The sequence below is a fragment of the Pinus tabuliformis genome, chromosome 3_2, assembly GCF_031772625.1.
Source record: "Pinus tabuliformis cultivar Carrire ecotype Pingquan chromosome 3_2, CPIR1, whole genome shotgun sequence".
NCBI classification, from domain to species: Eukaryota; Viridiplantae; Streptophyta; class Pinopsida; order Pinales; family Pinaceae; genus Pinus; species Pinus tabuliformis.
This window is the reverse complement of record NC_142302.1, coordinates 83,603,808-83,630,553: the sequence shown is the minus strand read 5'-3', so window position 1 is coordinate 83,630,553 and position 26,746 is coordinate 83,603,808.

Genomic DNA, 26,746 nt, shown 5'->3' with positions numbered 1-26,746 from the left:
TGATGAAAAAATTCTTTATGATTGATTGATGTTCATGGATCCAATCTGAAAATTTATGAAACGTGGTCCCTGGAAGAAAGAGAAGGTTGTAGCCTTCTGTAGGCCAGCACCTACGTACTAGTATCTTGGCTAGTGCAAGAGCTAAGGGGGTCGTAGCTCCCTTCTAGGAGAAGCTGGAGAACGAGAGAGGGTTGTAGCTCTCTGCAGGTTGTAGCCTGCGTACTGGTAAAGGACTGCACCAGTACATTGTAAAAAGAAGTTTCTAATTAAAAGAAGATAGAGACGAATTGCAGTAGGTGGTTTTCACCCACATTGGGTTTCCACCTTATATCTTGTATTCTTGTGTGTGATTGTCTTCTGCTCTGTTTTACTGTTTCTGGTTACTGGTTATTTAATTTTGATACACAGATTAACAATCAACATCTAAAAGATAAAGTAAATTATAAGTTTGCATTGTATACGCGGGTTTCCTTCTACATAGTTGCGTATATACGTGGATTTAATTAACTGAAGTAGCGTATATTATCTGGATTTGAAAAAGGGAATATTTGACTTCATAATATTGATTCACCCCCCCTCTTGGTATTATTTCCAACAGTTTTTAACTAAGGATAAACGGCGAGGAACAAAACTACACAGGCCACGCATCATGGCTCTGATACCATGTTAAACACACATGGGTAACAAGAATAATCTGAAGGATAAAACATGAGAGTACACTTTTATTAAAAAATGATTTACATTTATAGTACATTTTGTGACCATTGGGTTCCACATCCCAAGGTCTCTTGGACTCCTTTTCTCTATTCGGCTTCCACACTAACCCATTGAGGATTAGGTGTCCAACAAAAACTTTCAAAAACTTGTTACTTATGCTTAAAAATTTGAAATCGGTATGTGTATTCTTGATCTCTAGAATATAGAAAGGGCTAAGAAATAGAAATAATGTGTGTGTTAAGGGTGGAATCATGCTTGTCTATTTATGATGTGATTCTGTGCCATGTAGATGTCGTTGTATGTGATTTGTTGAAAAGTAAGTTTATCTAATTTATTAACAATTGAAGATGCAATTTAGAGAGTCTTTTCATTGAGTCAATGGAGCATATAGAGTCCAGTAATACCTATACTTATTTGATGTTGAGTCATTTTGCAATGAAGAAGGTGCCTTATAAAGCTAGATTGAATTATGACATATTGTTGGTGACCCTCTCCCATCAGAAATACTAGTAGGTGTGTGGCTCAGAAATAATAAGAACACCCAAACTACATTTACTATAGGCATAATCACCATCGAAAAATCCAACTCAAAACCTTTGCGACAAATCTAATGCTTGTGCCTTTCTTAGATTCTATACTTTCCTAGGTCCAATTTCTCAGATTTGTGATGTGGCTGATTTGTGAGAATTATATTTCTATGGGTAGGTTTTGAAAGAAACCGTGAATATGACTTACACTAATTTTAGAACATATATAACAATATGTGAGTTAAGAAATTTTTTAGGGAGTCTAGTTTGGTTTATGATTTCCTAAAATGTTTATAGATTCGTTTAGTATGGTTTGCTTCTTATTTTTTTTAATATTTAATTCATTGGTTTTAAAATTGGAAAGATTAGTTAAGTGAACTGATAAATTATATTAGTATAGATTTATCTTCAGTACAAATGTAATATGAGCCAAGAGAGATCAAGTTTCTTCATGTACAAACTTACTTAGAGTGTAAAATACAATGTGTTATTTTTCATTATTTAAATTGTATTTTTGAATGCTATATAAAGTGTATATAGAACCAAATATAAGTCTTAACAATAAAAAATAATTTTTTCATGGTATATACATAGTTTTTTTAAATGATATATAATATATACATAATTGACATTAAAATATTTTAAGTAACATGTACATCAAGACATTTTGTAGTGCAAATTAAAATGTTTTGTTATTATTAATACATTTTTAAGAATATGTCAATATTAATTAGCATTAAAATATTCTATTGATAACCCACATTGAATATTTTTTTATATACAAAATTAAAATATTTTATTTTAACAAATTTTTCTATATATAGATATATATATGAAGTTGATATCCACATATATTAGTTAAAATAGATATTCAAATAGTTTACTTAAATCTATTGTTGAAATATTTTTGAAAAGTATAAGATTTAAAAAATTTACTCACACATTTTTTTTTACTTCTAATCTTCAAATAATTTATTTAAATCTATTCTTGAAATATTTTTGAAAAGTATAAGATTTAAACATTTTACTCACACATTTATTTTACTTCTAATTACTTTATAACATATTCAATTTTTTTTATTATAGCTGACATTTTTTTATGCATAATTTTTATTTTTATTTCAAAGGGGCATAGGCCGATAGACAAACTTAAAAATCCCTCATATTGGGTTGTAGAATGAGCCTCTCAGCTCAATAATAACTTTTTAAACCAAATACCCAAATATCTTTATATATCTAAATTATATGTTTTCACATCTTTTTATAGTTTTTTAATTGGGTCTACCGTATTACATATATGTATATATATTACATGTACATTTGGTTCTATATTTGCTTCCCTTTTGGTCATATTACCGTACTGTGGTACAAAGAGTTCCATCATCAAAGTTTTTAAATTAATAGTGTTAAATGTGACAAAACCAAATAATATGTTTCCCTTATATGGTTACATTCTTCTAGCCATTAATGAGAATGATTAATCATGCCACATTCCATGAAAATTGATGATTTTTCGAACTTATTCATCATAATGTTGATATTATTTTCTTTCATTCTATAAAATATTTCTTCCTAATGATAATGTTAATTTTATTTCACATTTGATGATTTCTCTTCACGTTGCATACTCATTTTATCTTTCTTCTTTTTAGAGATAATGAAATCCTCTATCTTATTTCTATGTTTTTTGTTTGCTCTAGCCTTGGAAGCAATGTCATCATATTTCACATGCACATCCACTAGATGGAGTTCAACTTCTTCAAATATATTCTAATATTTTTTTATATACTTTCTTCCTTTTTCTTTTGAAGTGACAATCTCACCCCATCTATCAAATTTCGAAGTCTTTCAATTCTATAATTTATTTCTAATTTTACCTCATGAGTGTCTAGGTCTTCTTCAATATTATTCCCCTTTCCAACCTTTTCAACCTAGGTTTTATTCTCTTTTGAACCTTGTCGCTGTCTAAACCAGCCAATTTTTTAGATGCTTGATTGAGTTTGAACGAGATATTTCAACGAGTTTTGGATTAGTATAACTATGTATCGATCCATAATAATTTAAATGGATATGGGATAATAGATGGTTTTGTCTCCTCAATAGATTTCTATTGACTACTTATTTATCTAAATCTTAGCTCTCAGATAAAAGTTATGAATAATTGAAGTTTGGCCTACTTTCCCAAATTTGTTCCTATAAAACATATTTTTGCTATGATTTGGAGTTTTTGGATACCAAAATTTCAATTGTAAGTCAATTTCTATATTCTATCATCCAAGATATTCTCATAGATTTTTCTATGCCCAATATGAGATCTAAGAAAGGATTTATACCACCTAGAACTAGATTGGTGCTTCATTTACCTTCTAAACTTTTCAAGCGAAGATTCTACATAGAGACTATATTTTTCACTTGTAGTATCTTACTAGAAATATATAACTAATCTCTTTGACTTGAGTGTCAAAAAATGTTGTTTATGGCCTCAAAAGTATCTTGAAAGTTCAAAACCTCAAAAATATAAAGAAGAAATGTCACAAATAACTATTTTTCCTATGCAAGTGGAAATCCAAACTTCGTTAAAATATTTTCAAACTCAATTATGAAATATATTATAGTTATATGAAACTATGCAAGTCATGTTAACTCTCCAAAAACAAGATCAAATGATTGACCCATTTATTTTAGATAAAGGGCTTAAGTATGCAAGATTTTTGTTGGACACTTGGCACCCATTCAACTATCTTTTTCCTCTTGTCTATGCCTTTTTTCCCACTCGGCCCTAACAGTCCATGTCAAATATTACTAATTGTCAATGAGATGGGATGGTCCCACTTCTTCTAGCACAAGGCAATGTGGCTCCTTGTTAACAACTACTATGATGGGAGGGTACGTCTTCACACCTTTATCCCTAGTACACAACTTACATGCCTTGAAGATATGATGGTTGTGATCAATTTTATCTAATCATAAGCATCATATTCTTTTTTGTAGATATTCAAATATTAATTATGTCACTTGAACCTGAAGGATCTAATGATTGAGATCAACCAAGATATGATGATGAAGATTAATCAAATCTAATGATCTAGTTTGAATTTGAGTTTAGATATGATCATATGTTAGCCATGATTTTTATCCAAAGTTATAGATTAAGTTTGGACTTATATATAACTAGAGGTTAACCATGCATTTTAACTTTAATAAATCCAACAATGGACGATCCAATGGTCCAAAATGATTTTTAGATTAACTATCTTCACTTGATAATGCACTAGTTCACAAATAAGGAATATAATGAAGGAGACTCATATGATCCAATGCCTCATATTGATTTTACGCTTGGAAATGATTAATAAATGATAGTAACCCTCCATCTCACATTATCCTTGTGAAAAAGCCTATCTTCTATCAAAATAAACAACTTGTAGGAGTCCCAAAATTGTCACTAATCTCATGCTATGGAATTTCAATTTTCCAGGAAAAAAAAAAGAAATCAAAATTTCTCAATTCTTTCTTAATTATATCAATATAGATTATTTCCCATAATTTTTTCACCACCATGAAACTTGTAGGTTTAATCGCTAAAACACATCCTTTTCTTAATAAATTGAACGTTAAAACTATCAATTTTACTCTTGTAACAATGAATTTTTCATTTTTATCCAATTTATTCTCTGGATTTCACCCAAATTTGTAGGTTTTACCAAACGTTGTAATTTTTCTCCATGCCCAACTCTACAATTTCATAATATAGTTGAATAACAATATTTTGTAGCTATAAATTTTGAAATTTATGCCCCATGCAACTCATATACTACCTAACTTTGATAATATCCCGTATGTGGTTAAGGTTTAGAAGTTTTACATTTTCGCCAGTTGAGGATATTTTTCAAACAATTATCAACAAACATGAAATTTTGTTCTAGAAAGCCAAGATATACCCCATACAACCCAAATGGTTCAAATTCACATTTATATCATATTGTAATACCCAAAACCAACCAAGATAAAGTTCTCTAACACTAATCTCTATGTATGATCCCACAAATTTGAATTTCTTTAAACCCTGATGATATTTAACTATAATACCATATATATGTGTCAATCAAACCTCAACTATAATTTCAATTAGATACTCTGTAATATAACTTGGTCAACCTATCAACTATATTTCTTATCTATTAGGAACCCTAGTACCTTAATTAACCTCAATTCATTCTTGCCTAATGCAAGTAGATAATGCGCAACATATAATATGCCCATAATAGTATATTAAGAATCTAGAAAATATCTATAATTCATAAGAAATAAAAGAACGTAGGAAGTGACACAAAAATAATAATTTAAACACACAATAAGAATACTTATCTTATAATATGCATCAACTAGTTATAAACCTTAGATGTTATACCCCACCATGTGACCAACTGCTTTAGTACCGAGTATTGGATCACCCTCATGTTAGGGCTAGGAGTACTCCAGTAGGGAAAAGGCTCACCTAAAGCTCTCTATGGTCCACATTCAATGCAAAACATGGTTACAAACAATATACTATACCTAACAACACTCCAACATTTATGATATGGGAAGTTTCAGTTGAGTTAGCAGTTTACTTCAAACCTAGAAAATTAGATAATGATATGCCCACATTTGTGTGTGTGATCGTGAAAAGAGATCAAATCAAATTTAGAACAAGAAATTGGTACAAAAATCTAACAAAAGTGAATTTTCACTTTCTTTCTGAGTGCATATTTGTTGTTGGGATGTTTTAGATCTAATTTCTTGTCTTGAATGGGAAAAATGATTTTGGTAGATTGAACCATTTTCAGCTACCTACGAGGCCAAATATCGAGACTAACCTTTTGGTCAAACTTTAAAGAAGATGATGCCACCCATATTTACAATCATATACATGAGTGGCAAATATGGAATAGATTAGTATGAACAAAAATCCCTCACAATGTTCTTAGAGACTAGTTCACTCAATCCCTTTGTCCTCAAATTTCCCAAGGCGGTTATTTTACGTGCTCAAAATCTTGATTTGGTGTGCACATTGTTTAATATTATTCCTAATTTTCATGACCCTTCAACAGAACAACCTCGACCCAAACCAAGGCCACACTCTAAAGGAGTGGTTGATTCTTTTCCTTAGAGATATTAAGCTACTTAGTTTCTCCCCTCAAGAAAACCATGGTAACTTTTTAAGTCCCAACAAGCACCCCTAGCCCACAAGAAGAACCAAATTCTTCTAATAAACCTGTCAAGGTTCTTATGGTGAATTCCACATTGTCTAAGAACCCTTAGCAACTTGGCAGAAAAAAGAACAAAAATAATAAGTAAAAGGAAAAACATGCTCATGAGAATCAACAAAACCAACCCACTCAGAGTGGGGGCACATGTGAACAACGTCACAAGATCAACTTCCCTTGTAAGATTCATCAACGTGAGAATTTTAACTCACGAGTTCAGGTGTATGGGTGAAGTCCTTCATCTACTTGCACCACCGGTAGCTTCCTAATATATAGTCATATTGACTCATCCTTTCCCTATTAGCCGCAACAACAAATGGGTGCACAAGCTTCTTAACCTCCGCAAGGGGGCAACTAGGGACCACAATTTCATCCTGTTGGAACTAACGCATTGACCCTTATGTGTTAGGATGATATTAAACTGACTATGTGAGTGAAATCCTATGACCTTCATTACTCAAGTTCTGCTCCTAACGACCTGACCACCGCTACTAATTCTCATCAGGACTATTACGTTAGATAACCTTGTAGAGCCATTATATCACCCACCTGAGGGTGTACTATGAAAGTCAATATAAAACCCAAATACAAGGGAATCCTAGCACTATATTATTGTTGAGAACCTTACCTGATCGGGATTTGGATTAGGGGTAAAAAATAGCCCAAAAATTGAAGTGCTCGGAATTGTGAAAAACTTGAACAACCATGTCTATCTTCGTGTACGATCTCAATGCAACTCTTTTCACTTAAAATGGAGTTCGTATGAGGAATTTAGAGTTTCACCAAACAAAAAAAAATTGCATGTACTGTCGAGTCAGCAATCCGTACTGCTGACGTGGCAAGTGACTGGGTAGGTGACATGGCCAAGTGAATGTAGTCAATGCCCAATAAGGGCTCGCCAAGTGTGACTAGGTGATTGGTTTTCAAATTGGTGATTTGGCGCAATTTCACTTGTTAATTTTGGGCCAATGAGAGAATGCCACGTGGCAAGCCCAAAGGCTGCCACATGGCACCTCCCAACAGCCTTGGCAGGCTCGGCATGCGAAGGAGAAATTTTTTTGGAGGCGTCAGGGTTCAACTCCACGACCTCCCCTCCACTAATCACTGGTATTACCAAATCCACTACACATTAAGACTTAACATATGGTGGAATGCGCGCATTACTAAAGTTTAAGCGCCGAAGGTTTACCGGTTAACACTAACAATTAATGCGCATGTGACCACCACTGTTAACCACTAGCATTTACAGAACAATCAGCAACTAATCCAACACTAAACTGTTCTTAGCCTAATTAATCATGCCTATCCCTTAATCAAAGACACTTGATATTAAACAATGATTAACGCTAATTAACTGCACTTAAGCGGTAATTAAACATGCTTTACAGTTGATGGATATTTTGGTGGATTCCTCCAAATCTCGAACTGCCCCCAATTTTAGTAGGGTTAACTGAAGTTTTCTAGATTTGGAGGAGATTTCTGGGGAAAAATTGTTTCTCTCATAACTTGCACAATTTTCAACCAAATTGAGATCAGAAAAAAGTGTTCCCAGGTGATTTCAACCTTCTAAAGAAAATGGAATAGGTTTAAGAGGAAATGGGGAACTTCTGTATGTGTTGTTTCCACATTGAAGTTTTATGAAGCCTAGGGCCACCAGGGAGGAGGTCAATCCCAAAATAACTTTAGTCCATTTCGTGAGTTTTGAGAGTCATGTTAGGGGTTTTGGGATGCTTTGAGTCCATTGAAGTAGATTTCAAGAGATGTAGAGCATTGTAAACTATATTTTTTTCCAATTTGAGAAAATACAGAGGCCCAAGCCATGGAAGCTGAGCCAACGAGATGTAGCCCAGGAGGGGTGAAATCCTTTATCAAAACATTGTTTTAAGTGTTTTTCTTGATGGTTTGTTGTTCATTTAGTTATTGTTGTTCAGTAATTAGTTTCATGCTAATATGCTCATGATCCAAACATAAAACTTGACACAAAATTTACTTGTTTCCAACCACAAAGAATAGAAGAGAACCCTGCACATGAAGCAATTGACTAGCATGTGTTTATAAATCTATAATTGAAATTAGCATAGAAAAAATAACATTCACCTACAGAACAAGTTGGTATCAAAGCAAAGGTTTATTTGCTTGATTGCTTGAGATTTGTGCAAGGAGAATTAACAACGTGCAAGTTTATGTAATGGGAGCTTCAATAAGTGATATCTCTAATCTCTCTTCCTTAGCAAGATTCTTTGATGAAGAGATGTTGCAAGAGTTTTTCATGATGAGAGAAAAGATGCATGAGATGGAGATTTTACTCTATGATGCCAAGGAAACCCTAGCCAAGTATGTGCATGAACATGAGGTATGAAATTCACTTTTATCTTCAGTTTCCTCTCAAAATGAATGTTTTGGTGCTTTTGAAAGACACACTAGAGGAGTAGGGTCAAATTTTTTGATGAAAATGGGCTATGAAGGTAAAGGGTTAGGCACACATGCACAAGGCGTAGTTGAGGAAAGGCCTAGGTATTTGGGTCTTGGTTATGGACCACATGATGGAGAATGCTCCAAAGCTAAGGAGGCACATGAAAGTGTTCCAAGAGGGGATTTCATTACATGTTCATACCCTAAAGTTTGTGAAGTTTGTGTTCATGAGGAGTGCAAAAGTTTTATACCCACTTTGCAAGAAAATGCTTATAAGCATGCAACTAGTGGAAATGGAAAACAAGAGGATGATGAAAGCTCTAAGTTCATTGAAACCTTTATTGGTATTCTGAAGAGAGCCACTAGCTCATCAAATTCACCTCCTCAAGAAGGAAACAAAGGTGAAAGTGAAAGGTATAAATCTGCCTTTAATCAAGTTTCTTTTGATTATGATAAACATGGTAAATCTTCACATAAGAAATGGAGAGAATTTACATGTACTTTTTGTGGTTTGAATAACCATAATGTTTCAAGATGTTGGAAGAAAATGGCCACATACAGGAAACTTTCAAAGAAAAAGTGACAAAAAACCAGAGGTCCATTTGACAATGGAAACCATGTTGCAAACAAGATGCAATTGTTTTCCACTCATTGCCATAAGCAAGGTCATCTCATAGACAAATGTTGGACTTTGTATGCGGCAACTCATCCATGACTTTTGAAGAATTTGGAGAGAGACTTAGGAAAGAATGAAAAAGAGGATTCCATAATTGATGCGGGTCAAGATGATTCACAAGATGATGTGTAGCTGAATGAAGCACCATGGAAATGGTTTGGTAAGAGGAGGTTTGATTTCTTATCCAAATAAGGCTTGCATTTCTTTTGATTGATATATGCAATTCTTTGCCTTAAAATTGTATTTCTTTGCCTTATGAATGCATTACTTTTCTGTTGAAAGTATGCTGCAACTTGTATGATGTAAGATGTTGAAAGTAGAGTTATGTTTGACTCACTTGAAAGCAGCAAAGAAGGTGATTTTTGGTTACAAATTTGTGTGTGAATGCATTCTTGATGTTGGATATTCTCACCAGGAAGATGAGTGAAAGTTGGATATGTTACTCACTTCATTTGCAGCAAATTTGTCAATTCATCTCTTATGTACCCATACATGTTTTTGGGCTTATTGTACTTGTGTTTGTACTTGAGGGAGAGTTGAAGAATTGTACAGATACATGAGAGTTTGTGTGTGTGTGAACAATGGAATTGTTTCTAGTTTCATTGTGTTTGGAAATATGCATGAGTGTCTACTTGTGTCAATTGATGTCACGTGTATGTCATATCAACTTGGAAGAGTTGATTTTAGATCCAAAGACGAAAGGGAGATGTTGATGTATTATTGCATGAGATGTGAAATTCTTTTTGTTTATGCAATGAATTGTCAAGTTGCTTTCAAGTCAAGTCAGTTTCTTGAAGATGATGTTTTGTCGACTCGTGTTTAGTAAACCATCGACTAACACACCAAAATGGTTTGTACACAAAGATTCAAAAGTACATGGTGATGTTACATGATGTGACAATTGTTGCTTTGAAGGGGCAAAAGAAGAGGTCGTTGATTTTCATTTCTTGCATAATGTGTTTTTCCGTTTAATGGTTGTATTTGTGACAAGATGTCACAGGATTTTGGAAGGTCCATTCTTAAGCAAGATGATCATGATTATCCTTCATTCTCAAATCATGACATGAGCATAACGTTGAGCTAGAGGATGATAGAGACAAGAAGCGAAAGTGGATGAGATGCCAAAAAATTGCAGCCATTGTAGACCGTTGTGTATGTTGATGCCAAGATTTTCAGTGGGAAGGCTATCAGACTGTTCTAGTTTTCCAAGCATCAAGGAATCGATGTGGTAAAACAAAGGTATTTTGTAGCTAGAAAGTGTCCAGCAAGTGTTGTATTTGGTCAACAACAGAAGGAGAACAATGGTTGAGGGGCATAGCCATTTGTAATGCAAGGCATGTCACTATACCCAAGTGGTTGTCATGGAGACTTTTCAAGTATAGTTAGTAGATAGAATGGGAAGGAGAAGAGTATTCCACTCTCATCAGATAAATATCTTTTGTGGGTCCAAAATCCCGCCAGTGGGAAGGAGTGATCAGAATCTGGATTAGGGTTAAAAATTAGCTCAAAAATAAGCATGCCCGGAATCATACAAAACTTGAACTACTGCATACGTCTCGGTGATATGATCCCAATGCAACTCATTTCACTCAAAACAAAGTTCGTATGAGAAACTTAGCGCCCGCTGACCATTTCACCAAAAAAAAATAACAAAATTTGCAGGTACTACCCAGTCAGAAGTCTGTACTACTGACATGGTAGGTGATTGGGTAGATGATGTGGGCATGTCAATGGAGTCAACACCTAATGAGGGCTCACGAATTTTCACTCGATGATTGGTTTTCAAATTGGTGATTTGGTGAATTTCGCTTGTTAATTTTGGGCCAATGAGAGAATGCCAGGTGGAAAGCCAGGAGGTCGCCATGTGGCACCTCCCAATAGCCTTGGAAAGCTTGGCCCACAAAGGAGAAAAAATTGTGGAGGAACTGGGGTTCAACCCTGCAACCTCCCCTCCACCATCCACACGTATTACCAACTCCACTACACATTAAGGCTTAACATATGGTGGAATTCCCGCATTAAGGTTAATCACCAAATGTTTAGGTGCTAACTACTAGAGGTTAACGCTAACATTTAATGTGTATGTTACTACCACTTTTAACTACTAGAATTTATGGAATGGTCAGCCACTAATCGAACGTTAAACTGTGCTTAGCCAAATTAATCAGGCTTATCCCTTAATAAAAGGCGCTTAATATTAAATGGTGATTAGTGCTAATTAACTCTACTTAAGTGCTAATTAAATGTGCTTTACATTTGGCAGAGATTTTGGTGGATTCCACCAAATCCAGAACCGCCCCCAATTTTAGCTTGGTTAACTAAAGTTTTCTAGATTTGGAGGAGATTTCTAGGGAAAAACTATTTCTCTCATAACTTGGGCAATTTTCGACCAAATTGAGATCAGAAAAAAAGTGTTCCTAGATGATTTCGACCTTCTAAACACAATGGAATAGGCTTTAGAGGCAATGGGGTACTTATGTATGTGATTTTTCCACATTGAAGTTTTATGAAGCGTAGGGCCACTAGGGAGGCGGTCAAGCCCAAAACAGTTGTAGTCCATTTGCAGTGTTTGGAGAGTCATATTAGCGGTTTTGGGATTCTCTTAGTCCATTGAAGTAGATTTTAGGAGCTGTAGAGCATTGTAAACTATAATTTTTTCCAATTTGAGAAAATACAGAGACCCAAGCGATGGAAGCTGAACCGAGGGGATGCAGCCGAGGAGGGGTGAACTCCTTTATCAAAACACTATGTTAAGTGTTTTTCTTGATGGTTTTCTATTCATTCTCTTACTGTTGTTCAGTACTTACTTTCATGCTAATATTCTCATAATCCAAGCATAAAACTTGGCATAAAATTTACATGTTCCCAACCACAAACAACATAAGAGAACCCTACACATGAAGCAATTGACAAGCATGTGTTTATAAATCTATAATTTAAATTAGCACAACAAAACTAACATTCAGCTACAGATCATTTTCCAAGCACCACGTACCATCACTTCCCTGGACATTTTGTAGAGCTACCCTCCGTAGCACAAAGCATTCTTGACTACCATCAGAGGGTTGGATCCCTCAAAGTATAGCATGATCACCTTTGGTGTTGATGCTCCTCATCATAGACTCTCCCACTTAGTTTCCTTGTACACTTTCGTACAAATTTTTAATCATTATGTATATCACACTTTTTTTTATTAAGGTCCTTCCACTTGTGTCATGTTAGCAGATGTTGGAAATCTCCTGTGTCTCCAATGCTCACCAAGTCTAGTACCACTCTACAAGTCTTTCGTAGACACGATTTTCTACCTTAGGGGTTCCTCCAAAGTTTGCCATTGAGCTAGGGTGAAGGACTACTTATGTTGATGTCAAAGTTTTAGATTCTCCCTTATATTATAATCTTCTCCTTGGTCATAACTCATTTTATGCCATATGTGTTTTTGTCTCTTCAATGTTTCGTGTGCTTTGAATTCGTCATGAAGGAAATATTGTCACAATCAATAAGCTCAACTATTTTGTACCATTGGAGAAGACCACCAATATGGGCAATGTTTTACCATTCATTGGAATAACCCTCGAATGTATGAGAGTGTTGGGGTGCATTATAATAAATTCACTCAATTTTTTATGACCTTTATCCGTTCTTTTGACACCATTTCATCACAACTTACGACAAATATAGATTCTAGGAAATGTCACACGTGCCACCATTGAAATTTGGATGCCCCAACTTATCATCACAATTTTGACGTACACAATTGTCATAATGATGGTCATCAAAGCCGTAAGTTTTATTTGAAATCCCTTTCCATAATTGTCATCAAAATGTCGACATGTCCATTTTTCATCGAAATGGTGACACACACCATTGCTGAAACAATGGCCATTGAAACCATATATTTTCGTGAAAAGCCATTTCCATAACCATCACAAATTCAACGAACAATGCATCGGTCTAGCGACACCAAGTCGTTATATGACCAAGGGATAGTGGGGTTGGTCTACCAACACATGGTTTTTTCATCCAACAACCTTTCCATAGTCTCTGCATTATCTTTCGACATAACCATTGTCTAAAAACCAATAAAACCGTCGGAAAACCTACGCAATCTTGTCGGATGACCGACCCGAGTACAAGTCAATGTACCAACAACTTGTTTTTCTTTCAACAAATACATATGCATGTATGCATATATTATATAGATATATACGTTGATATATATGATATATGATAACATATATACTATATTATAATATATTACAATATATTATACTAAATATAACACATATATTTTTAACCATGTTTGAAAAGATGTGGAGGGCATTTGTAATTTGTAGCAACAAAAACAAAACGTTGTTTACGAAAATCGAAAGCAACTAAGTAGGATCCCTTTGTAGTGGTTTTTAAAATGTGTGGGAGGGGGTCGGCTCGGTTTCCTCTTTTGATCTCAACTATTGGTATTCTAGAGTAGCAGTTTTTTTCAAGCCATTTAACATGAAACCCCCTCTCTACATTAAACTTCGATGAGCTTGGGGATCACGCATGCCATAGATTTGGCTAACTCTTGTGCATTGACTAACATGAGACATCGATGAGCTTGGGGATCACGCATGCCATAGATTTGGCTAACTCTTGTGCATTGACTAACATGAGACATCGATCATTATAATGTTTTGAAGAGAAATAAACCTTGGTCTACGTCCAAATGCATTCCATGTCTAAAAAGTATCTTTCACCTACCTATTTCTCGATATTCCTTGAATTTGGCAAGTGTGATTTCATGTGTGTTATCCACCATTACAACTCTCTCAATTTTTCCGCATTCAATTTTGTATCTGAGCCAACTTGTTTTGAAGATGCATTCCATAGTTTGATGAGTTAAGTCACAATCGAGATATATAGACACATGGTTAGCATAATGATGAGTTTGCATAGCATCAAAAGTCTGGAGCTTTTTGGCTACAACAATTTAGGAAAAGTTCTTAAAAAAAAAAAAAAATTCAAAATGTCCCTAAATTGGATATCTATTTTTTTTGAGAGAAAAAACCATCATACTTTCATTATAAATAAGTATGTACATTTTTTATAGTTCATATATCATGACCTTGCATCTTGGTGTCACATATAAAGCCTCAAAAATAACTCAGAAAAGTATAAAAACTTTTAGAACTAATACTTTTATTTCTACCAACTATTCTGAAATACTATAGAAACCTACAAATTAGTTTCCTTTAGAGCCTATTCTTGGACAACATATTTTCAACTATTCTAAACATCCATCTTGACGTTAGGAAATAAGCATGGAAGGTATAGAAAATACAAAAAAACATAACTAGATTTCATGGAATTGTCTTGAATGGACCATTAAAAATGGATACTTCCGGATCTATAGACAGTATCATTATCAATGCCTTAGTAGAAGAACATTCCTAGCAAGCAATGACATCCCCAAACTAGATCTTTCAGTGGCATGCCTTGACACTATGAGACCTAAAATCTTCGGTAGATCCGACCAAATGATAATCGACCTACAACATGATTGAAAAGTGTTGTAGTTGCTACAACAAGATCCAAAATGTTAGCCTATATATCAAAATTTTGGTCCCCCTTATGCTTTTCAAGGTCTTAAAAAGTATCTTTTTGGATTAAACTAATCATAACTATTTAATAACTTAGTTATCATCAAGGCTACAATTATTGTATGTTCATGAGGCACATTGTCTAAGTTTTCTTGTCCTATTTCATTCTTGACATTGGGATTTAGAGCATTTGCATTGATTTATTTTGATAAGTATATTGTAGCATTGTTCCTCCATGTTTGTTTATTTGCATGAAAAGTATCTTGTTTTGGTACTTATATGTGCTTTTCTTCCACAATATCTACATTATATTTTGACATAACTGAGTAGAAGTCAATGTACCAACAACTTGTTTTTCATTCAACTAATATATCTCTGTGTGTGTGTGTGTGTATTTATGTACATATTATATAGATATATATAGATATATATATGGTATATTATAATATATTATATTTTATATAATAGATATATTTGTAACCATGTTTGAAAAGAGGTCGAGGGCATGCGGCAGTGATAGCGACAAAAATAAAATGTTGTTTACATAAACTAAAAACAACTAAGTGGGACCTCCTTGTAGTGGTTTTCGAAATGTGGGGGGGGAGGCTCCCTCTTTTGATCTCAACTATTAGTATTTTTCACTAGCGAATTTTTTCAAACAATTTAACATGAAACCCCTTACCTACATTAAACTTCAATGGTCGTGGGGATCCTACATACCATAGATTTGCTTGAGTGTTGTGCATTGACTAATATGAGCCATCTATCACTATAATATTTGCAATAAGGATAAAACATGGTTGGTGCCTAACTACACACCATGTATAAAAGTCTCGTGCACCTACCTTCTTCTCGATATTCCTTGAATCTGGCAAGTGTGCTTTCATGTGTGTTATTCACCTTGATAACTCTCTCAAATGCAATTATTGATCTAAGCCAACTTGTTTTAAATATGAATTCCATAGTTTGATGCATTAAGTCATAATCAAGATATATAAAAACATGGTTAGCATAATGATCAGTTTGCATAGCTTCAAAAGCCCGCATTTTTTTTGCTACAACAAGTTAGGAAATTTAAAACAAAAACTGAAAATCAAAATGTCCCTAAAGAGGATCTATCTTTTTTTAGAGAGAAAAAAGCCTCATACTTTCATTATAAATAAGTAGGTACATTTTTTGTAGTTAATATATCATGACCTTGCATCTTTGTGTCACATATAAAGTCTCAAAAATGACTTATAAAAGTATAAAGACTTTTACAACAAATACTTTTTGCTTCTACCAGCTATTCTGAAATAAGATACCAACATACAAATTACATTCCTTTAGAGCCTATTCTTCACAACATATTTTCAATATTGTTCTAAACATCAAGCTTGATATTAGGAAATAAACATGGCAGGTATAGAAAATACAAAAACATAACTAGATTTCAGGGAATTGACTTGAATAGACCATTTAAAATGGATATTTTCTGAGTTGTAGAGAGTATCCTTATCGATGCCTTATGTTAATTTTTTCAACTAGGGTCAAATTTCACCTTAGATAGCTCAAATGATCTAGAGATTTTTATTGCAATAAATTCCTCTTTTTTAGAGAACCAAAATCGACATAAAGATCACCCAATTTAGACAAGCGGAAGTTTATTTTTGAATTATTTTATTCATTCACATATAATGGAACGCGTCGGTCCTAAGCACATGTGAAGTTTGTCAGGTAAAGTTCAACCCCAATTGGACCCTCATGAAATCCTATAAATAAAAACTACCTCAAGATCACTTCCACACATTGATCAAGCCATGTTATACTCTTCTCTTTTGTCTTTGTTTTCACAGGTTTGATAGAAGGAGTTCACACAAGGGTCTGAAATCTCAAGGGTGAAGCTCGAACAGATCTAGGGTTTTTTATTGCTCATATGTTGACACATAATTAAGTACTTTCTTCCTCAGATGCTGGCACATAGTGGCATTGAGAGTGTTCAGGAAGCCTTAGACTCTGGAATAGAAGCCTAAGGGAGAATCCAAGGTGTCAGAAGTAGATCTGAAGGTATTGGTCCTCGGATGCACACACAAAGTGGTATAGGGTGCATCTAAGCAATCTTAGACGTTAAAAAAAAGGCCTAAAGGGAGAATACAAGGTTTCAAAGGAATATCAAATAGTATTAGTCCCCAGACGCTCATGCCGAGTGTTTAAGGGAGCGTCCAGGCAGTCTCAGACAAACACATAGTAAATGGAAGAGATCATTTGGGGGTTTGGAGTAGATATGGATGAGTTTGAAGGGAGTTTCAAATGCTCACAATCATTCTCGCTGGAGTGTCTTGGTTTTTGATATACGGTTTGGAAGTTGCTTTCATTTAGCTTCAGTGATCTAGTGGATCAGGGTTTCTCTTTGTTGTTCTCTTAATCTGCAATTTTTTTTATGTAAATATCTACTACAAATTTATGTATTGGGCTCATTGTACTCTCTATTGATTTTTTTTTATGAAGGCCTAATAAAGAAGAATATTTGAAAGGGTTTCCCCCCTTGTGGGGTTTTCCCCTTGTCTCTAACCAATATTCTATCTATTATGGTTGTGATGTTGTCTTCTTTCTCATTGCATATATTGTTCTATCTTCAGTTACAATTTACGATTGGTTACATTGTTAATAATTTGATGCATTGTTAATGAAGAAGTAAATTGGGTTAAAGTAATTGATACAACATATAATAATATGAGAAATTAACATGGTATCAGAGCTAAGTTGAAGGAAAAAACAAAAAGAAGATGAGCATTGAAGATCTCATTATGAGAGAGAATATTGCCTAGTCAAGGTCATGATATCTTCTTCTACCTTCAAGTAGCTACAAAATTTGGTCGATGCATCAAACTTTGTTGCATGGAAAGTTGGGTTGGAGATCATAGCTGACAATAATGATGTCCTAGAATACATTCAAGGAAGGATGCAGAGCCTCCAGAAAATGCTTCCGCTTCCCTCAACAACAAGTACAAGAAAGGTGAGTCCAAAGAAGAGAAAATTATAGCTGATGTTGTACAAGATCATTAAGAATCTCTAAATACATGTATGAAAAGATTTCGACATATATGAAATTAATAATTTGAATGAGATCATCACCTGGTAAGATCAACTCAATGAAAACAAGATGAACAAAGGAGAAGTTGTTCAATCCTATATTATGATGATCTCTTGTGTTAGAGATCAATTGTAAAGTGTTAGACAAAATGTTAGCTAGTAGTCGTGACTCTTAGATGACTCCCTCCTATTTGGGAAACGTTCATTAGTATAATCAACAACAAGAATTCCCTTCTGTCATTTGATTAAATTGTTAGGAAGCTTACTCAAGAAGAATCGAGGATGATAGCAAGTGGAAGGATTCAAGAGCATGAAGAGGGAGAGCCCACTGCATATATGACTCATGGCAAATAAAATTAGGGAATAAGAGGTCCATAAATAAATCCTCCTTCTCAAAATTCAAAAGGAAGGAATGAGATATTGTTATCTCATATTGAATGCTATAATTTCAACAAGAAATGACACTATTATCAAGACTGTCTTGAGAAGAGAAAGAGGCCACGTTACAACACTAGAAGCAACAACAATAATAAATAAAAAAGTAAAATCAAAGGAATAACCGCGATAGAGGATATGAAAGAAGAAGAAGAGATTCCTGAAGTGACCATGAAGGATATCATCCTCCTCAAAAGAAGTCAAGAGCTCCTTAGTATGATAGTAATGTTGTAAATAAATATGAATACATTCTTATTTCTACGCATACTAGTTCTTCTCCACCAGATTCATGGGATAGTTGGTTGGTTGCCCACTCATCATCTGTCTAGATACAAGGAAGTCCTCTCTAATCTGGTAGAGAGGGATGCTAAGATGAAGATCATTCTTGTAGAAAACTCCACTCATCTGGTGAAATGATTTTGGTTTGTCAAAATTTAGATGAATTTTAGGGAATCCGTTCTGCTGCATGATGTTATCTATATGCCAATATTAATGAAGAATTTGGTATCTATATTCACACTAGAAGATAAAGGGATGAGGGTTTCATTCATCAAAGGAAAATTTTTGACTTGGCCTACTGATTCACCTATGAGAGATGCATTCACATTAGGATCAAGATTTGAAGGACTATATAGATTCATTGGAAGGCCAATTCTAGCATTGGTTCATAATACAAATCATCTAAGTGAGTCGTGGCACCACAGACTGACTCATCTACAATTTTTCTATGGTATTCCCAATGTTCAAGCTCATCATGATGGAGTTTGTCCAGGTTGTGCGAGTTGAATGAAAACAAGGGAACCATTCTCCTCTAGTGAGAACAAGAAAAATGACATCCTCCATCTCATTCATTTTTATATATGTGGTCTGATTCCTATACATTCCATTGGTGGTCATCACTATTACATCACCTTCATTGATGAATTCTCAAGAAAGACATGGATATACTACCTTAAGCACAAGGATGAAGCCTTTGAAATGTTCAAGGAATTCAAAGCCTTGATCTAAAATCAAACATCAAAGAGAATCAAAGTATTCATGTTCGTCAATGGAGGGGAATACATGTCAAATAAATTCATAGAATTTTGCAAGAAAGAAGGGATCAAGAAGGAAACAATTGTACCATACACTCTTGAACGTGATGGTTTAGCTCAAAGGAACCACAAGTCTATATTAGAAGATACCCATGCCATACTCCATCACCAAAAGGTGCCAAAGTTCCTTTGGGAAGAAGCCCTAGAAAACAAGACCCCCGAAGAAATATTCACAAATGTCAATACCAATAACATCCATCTTCGTGTATTTGGATGCCTCGAATATTTTCATGTACCGAAAGACAAAAGGAACAAGTTGTAGGCTAAAGGAATGAAAGGTACATTTATGGGTTATTGTGAAAATTCTAAGGCTTATAAAATATATATTCATGGTCAAAGTAAGGTCGAAATTAGTAGGAATGTAACATTCGATGAAGATGCAACTCTTGGAAAATCGAGACACCTTGCTTTGCCTCTTCATCCCAAGAAGGAGAATGATGAATGGGATATTCTAGATGGTCATTCTGTTTTCAATTCTGATATTGATGATGATCCCATGGAGACTATGGATCAGTTAGAGCCTCCTCCAAGTGTTCCTCCTACTAGGAAGGAGCCACTTTGGCTCCGCGACACTCTAAAAAATGCGAAAATAAATGTTCCCATTCGTAGATCATTTAGAGAAAGAAAACAAACATATAGGTATTAGGGATATGTTGCATCCATGAGCACTATGATTCTAGATGAACCATCCTCATTTGAAGAAGTTGTAAAAGAACAAATTTCAAAGGCTTCTATGGCCAAGGAATCTGGATCAATTGTGAAAAATGATGTATGTGATGTTGTGCCAAGACTAAATAGGAAGTCTATCATGACCTCAAAATGGCTATTCAAGATAAAACATGGAATTTATGGATGCATTGAGAAATAAAAAGCTAGGTTTTTAGCATGAGGATTCTCTAAGAAAGAGGGAGAATATTATGATGGCATATTTTATCTTATGGCTCGATATACAACCATTCATTTGATATTTTCCCTTAGTGCTATTCAAGGATGGACTCTTCATCATATGGTTGTAAAGACCGCATTTCTTCATGGCATGTTATGGGAAGAAGTATATGTTAAACAACCATAGGTATTTGAAGTGGAAGATTGAAGAACACATGTTTGTAGATTGAAGAAGGCATTGTATGGTTTGAATCAAGCTCCCTGAGCTTGGTATGCACACATTGACAATTACTTAATGAAGTAGTGATTCACAAGAAGAAATTCTGACCCTCTCTTTCAATTCAAGGTAGTCCAAGGTATGCCATTGATTTTGGTTTTATATGTTGATGATCTATTCTTGACCAGTAGCGAGCCTTTGATGATCGAATGTAAGAGGGAGCTAGCCTATGAATTTAAGATGAAAGAGCTTTGACTCATGCACTACTTTCTAGGCCTTGAGGTGTGGCAAAGTTCTAGTGATATTTTCCTTTCACAAGGAAAATAAATTGTGAAAGTGTTGGAAATATGTTGAATGACTGAATGAAAATCCATGGCTACACCAATGAAAATGAACTTCAAGAAGTTATGTGGAGAAGTTGCAGGACCCAATTTGGAAAACCTATCCTAGTATAGACAACTAATTGGGGATTTGATATTCCTAGGGAAGATTCATCCAGATATATGCTATGCAGTAAACAAATTGATTCAATTCATGGCTGAGACCCTCCATGCACATTGGATCAATGCCAAACACGTATTGAGATATTTGCATGGGTTTATCATACTTGGTCAGAGATATTCTACTGGAGATGTTCATCTTCATGGATACACTGATGCTGACAGGGAAGGAAACATTATCGACGGAAAGAGAACATCTGGATGTTTCTTTAGCCATGGATTTGACATGATATCCTTGATGAGCAGGAAATAAAATTTTATCGCAATGAGCATTGCCAAACAAGAATACTTTGGCACTAGCATGGCTAGCTGTGAAGCAGTTTGGTTGAGGAATATCTTTGGAGAGCTATTTGAGTAGGTCATAGACACTGCAATGATATACTGTGACAACAAGAGTGGGATCCATTTGGAATAGAATCTTGTGTTTCATGACAAGTCGAAGCACATTCAAATTCGATATCGCTTCATTTGAGACATGATGCAAAGAGGAGCTGTTAGACTCCATCACATTTCGACACATGAGCATATTGCAGATATTCTCACGAAGGCACTAATGAAAGGAAAGATCTTTGTCTTCAGAGTGCAACTTGGACTGATGGATGTAGCCCCTCTAGATAAGGGGAAACTATGCTCTAGGACATTAAGCCAACTCTTCCCACTTTGTTTGAGCTCCTATAGTGAGGAATTGAGATAGACAGCTTGAAGGGTTGAGGGATTTATGGAAAATAGGGCACTCCCCTATCTATTACCCATAGAGTTGTAAATGTTGCTCCCCTATATTCATAGGGTCGTAGATGTTCCTCCCCTATCTCTTCGATGCAGAGTATACCCCAGTTGGCATCATACACTCAAGAAAGGCTTGTTGGGAATATCGCTCTCGGTATGGCCAACAGGTTGAGAGTGTACTTTGGGTGTACACCCTAATTTGATTATGATGTAGGTGTTCTACCACATCAGTATTGAGGGTCATTGATGGGAATATCAGTAGAAAATAGAATTGGGTTGATATTTGCTCCCCTTTTGAGATTTTGGGTTGAGAATGAGCTCCCTGATGAGATTCTAGGGTCGAAGATGTGCTCCCCTATATGATAAAGTTATCTTATTTATTAGAATGGGTGGAAGCTAATTCTACTTAATTCTTCTTATTTTAGATCTAAGAAATTTTTAGCAGATAGAGTTGAGCAGAGATAACCAAAGCATGATGACAACATGATAGGATGATGCACATATATTGACAGGTGGAATTCTTCCTTGTTGAGAAGGAGTGTTAGGTTTTGCAACTAGGGTGAAATTACATCTTGGACAGCTCAAATGATTGAGATTATGATTGGATTAAATTCCTCTTTTCTATAGGATCAAAATCAACCTAAATATCATATGATTTGGATAAGCAGATGTTGATTTTTGAATTATTTTATTCATTCACGTATAGTGGAATGGTTTGGCCCTTAGAGCATGTGAAATTGGTTAGGTCAGCCTCAACCTCAAGTGAAACCTCATGAAAGCCTATAAATAGAAGCGACCTCAAGTTCATTCCACACATTAATCGAGCCATCTTCTACTCTTCTTTTCATCTTATTTCACACAGATCAGACAGAAGGAGTTCATGCAAGGGTCTGAAATCTCACAGCTGAAGCTCACATATATCTATGGTTTTCATTTTCTTTAATGCTGGAATTTAACTGGTTCTTTTTGTCCTTGGAGTTTGGCACATAATGGCTCTAATAATATTCATAAATCCTTAGACGCTGGCACAAAATCCTAAGGGTGTGCTAGGGTGTCAGAAGAAAATTTGAACATCTTCATCCTCAAACATAGAGTGGTCCAAGGAGCATTTGAGTAGTCTCAGATGCATGCACGGGGGCCCTAAGGGAGTGTCCAGAATTTCAGTTGTAGATTAGATAGTATTAGTCCTAGGACGCTCACACAATGTGTTTAGAAGAGCATCCAAGCAGTCCCGGACACATGCACAGTAGCTGAAAGAGAGTGTTTGAGGGTTTGGAGTATATTTGGGTGAGTTTGACCCTAGACACATGCATGCAATATTCCTGGGAGCATATGGATAGACACAAATGCCCTCACACATTGTTTAAGAGAGCATCCATGGAGTTTTAGATGTTCGTAGTCAGTCTCACTGGGTGTTGAGAGATGGCAACAAGAAATTCCAGTTTAATTTGTCCTTGAATTTAAATTATGAATTAAAATCAAATTCTATTATCACAGGAACTTTTAAATAGTTAATTAAGTTTAATTGACTTAATTAGATTAGGGATTTTGATTTGGATGTCTTTCTGTAGTCATGTATGTGTGATCCATAAATTTCATGGGTCCTGGGTGATTTTATTTGAGTTTTAATTAGATAGCTTAGTTTAACTAAGTTATAAACAATTAAACTAGTTCTAACTGTTGGAGGAACTAGTCAAGGTCTAGTAGTGAGTTGGTGCACTAGTTTATCCTTAGTGCTACTCCAACTAGTTGGAGATTCACTCAAGAGAAACTCATGCATGTCATTTCAGAGAAAGACCCAGTTGAGTCTAGAGTGCAAGGACATTGTACTATCAATTATATGATTTTCAGAGTTGTTCAGATCATGCATGCAATGAGAGAAAGACCTAGTTTTGGATTGCACAGTTATGGAGGAAGTATTTCCAAATTAAATATGGGTTGATACTCTCAGGAATTGCACAAGGAAAAAGGGGCTTGGCAGGACGCAGAATAGACTAAGTTTTGGCTTGAGCTCTCTTGTGAGTATAGAGTTGATCATTCTTGTGCAGGAATTGTTCTAGTAAGAACATGCTTTGAATTTTCACTCAAATTTCTAATTAATGCAATATAGATAGTGGAGGTTTTGAGCAGTAGGTTTCCCCAGAGAAATATTATGTTATGTGTCATTGATTATCTTCCTCTTGCCGATTATTGTTTTCTTCAATCTATTGTTTTTCTCTCTTGAAAGTAGAGTAGATTCTTGTCTTATGTTTTGGTACGTTACATGAGTTGTGAATCTGTAGGAAAACCTACATGATACCGAAGTTGAAGATAGTATACTATAGGAAATTTTGAGTTTGAGTTTGGGGTTACATGTGAAATTAGAATTTGTAATTCATACTTCAGGATCGACAAATGGATTTCTAGGGTTTGAGACTCGATTACGCCTTGGAAGGAATCTCGAATTACATAGCCTTGAAGGACAAGATGGAGGTAGTGTTGGACGATAATGGCCTCAAGGAATTAACTAATCAAGGCATTCCTAATCCACTAGCATCAAATGCTTAGAATATGGTTGAATGGAAGAAGTGTGTGGCAAAGACGAGGTGGATAATACTTGTGGGAGTTTGAGACCACATTGTCTCGAGTCTCCATGGGAAGGAAACTTCATATGATATGTGGAAAGAATTGACGTAACTGTTTCAGAATAGCAATGACCATAGGAATTTGGCACTGCAACACAAAATTCAAAAAATCAAGATGGAGAAGGGAAAGATCATTCTGAAATACTTGACCAAGTTGACTCACTATCCTAATGAGCTTCGAAGTGTTGGAATAATTGTTTCCAAGGATGATATGGTGAGACTAGCTCCTCTAAAACTCCTAGGAGTTGGCATGGTTATCACAGCACTGTCAATGCAAGGGAGAATATTCTAGATTGGGAACGACTATGGTTGGATTTGATGCAGGAATATATGAGAAGCAACACTAGAGATGGTTCCTCATCAAAGAATAATGATGAGCAAAATTGTGCCTTAGCGGGTAAGGAAAATAATGGGAAAGGGAAGGCATCCCCTTCCAAATAGGATTCTTGTCCTGGAGGCAAGATGAAAGACATGTCAAATGTTATGTGCTTTCATTGTCACTAGTTGGGACATATTTCTACAAATGTTCTACAAAAGAAGTCGAAGAAGAATTCCTCAAGAGGAGTGGTGGGTGAGGCTCTTGCCTCTCAATTCGTATTGGACTTTACCCTCATTGCATGCATGGTGTCATCAATGATGGGTATTTAATGGTACCTAGACAGTGTAGCTTCATTTCACATGAGTAGTGACAAGGAGCTATTTAGTGACCTGTAGGAGAAGGACCTCTAGATGCATATCGAGATGGGTGATGACAAGAGGTATAATTCTACTGGATTGGGTATTGTTACCTTTCAGAGGGATCAGGTGCTCCTCTCACCTTGGGAGATGTTATATATATTCTTGGGTAGAAGAAGAACTTGGTATCAGTTCCCATGTTGGATGATAGAGGCCATGATGTGGTATTTAGAAAAGTAAAGGCGTTCCTTCAACATATAGCCACGGGCTAGGTAAAGACGGTAGGGATTCGAGTTAAGAATCTCTATAACTTAGAGGTAGAAGACTGTGCTTCTTTAAGCATGAAAGTAGAGATGGTGCAGAGCTGAGACATTTACGAGTTGTGGCATTGGTTATTGGGTCACTTGCATCATGGGGCTTTGAAAATAATGCAATAGATTTCTACCAGTCTTCCCAAAGGTACGCTAGAGAAATTTGATACATGCAAGTGGTGTACTTTAAAAAATACACAAAGGCTTCCTTTCACAACAAAGACAGTCAAGTAGAGGAAATTCTAGAGTGAGTCCATTCAGATGTGTGTGGACCATTCTTGATAGCGTCCACGGTCAAACACTAGTATTATGTTATATTTTTTTCTTATATTTCTCGTAAATGTTGGATCTTTTTCATGCTGAAGGAAGATCAAAATTTTGCAGTTTTTTGTGAATTTAAGGCAGAAAGGGTTTGGAATGAAGGTTAAATCTCTAAGAAGTGATAACGGTGGTGAGTATGTCTCAAATGAGTGTAATAAGTTTTGCCCGATGGAATGGGGTATCTGAAAGGAATAACAAAAGCATAGTATGGGTAGCACAAGAGATGTTGTATGATCAGGGCCTACCCCTACACTTGTGGGCTGAGGCATGCAACATAACTGTTTATTTTTATAATAGAAGCCTGCATCAGAATCTTGGAATGAGTACGTGAGAAGATGGTTTCTCAGGGATGAGACTAGATGTTGGTCACTTTAGGTTTCTTCGGTCATTGATATATTGCTATGTGACCAAAGAGGCATGTAAGAAGCTTGAGCCGACAACAGAGTTGGGGATATTTCTTGGGGTACACTAATACACCTCACAACTATTAGGTGTACCTGTCGACCAACAGAATGAAAATGATTTAGAGGGATGTTAGATTTGATGAGGAGAAGGTCATGTGATGTTCTCTTGATACGGAGCTTCAACTACATGTGGTTGAGGAGATTTTAGCTTGCAAGGTTGAGGAGCATCAGACTGATGTGGAGAAGCCACATGCAGAGGATCCAGGAGTGGAGAATACCACTCAGGCAGAGTCTTACAGTGATGAGAGAAAGCACACTAGAGAGG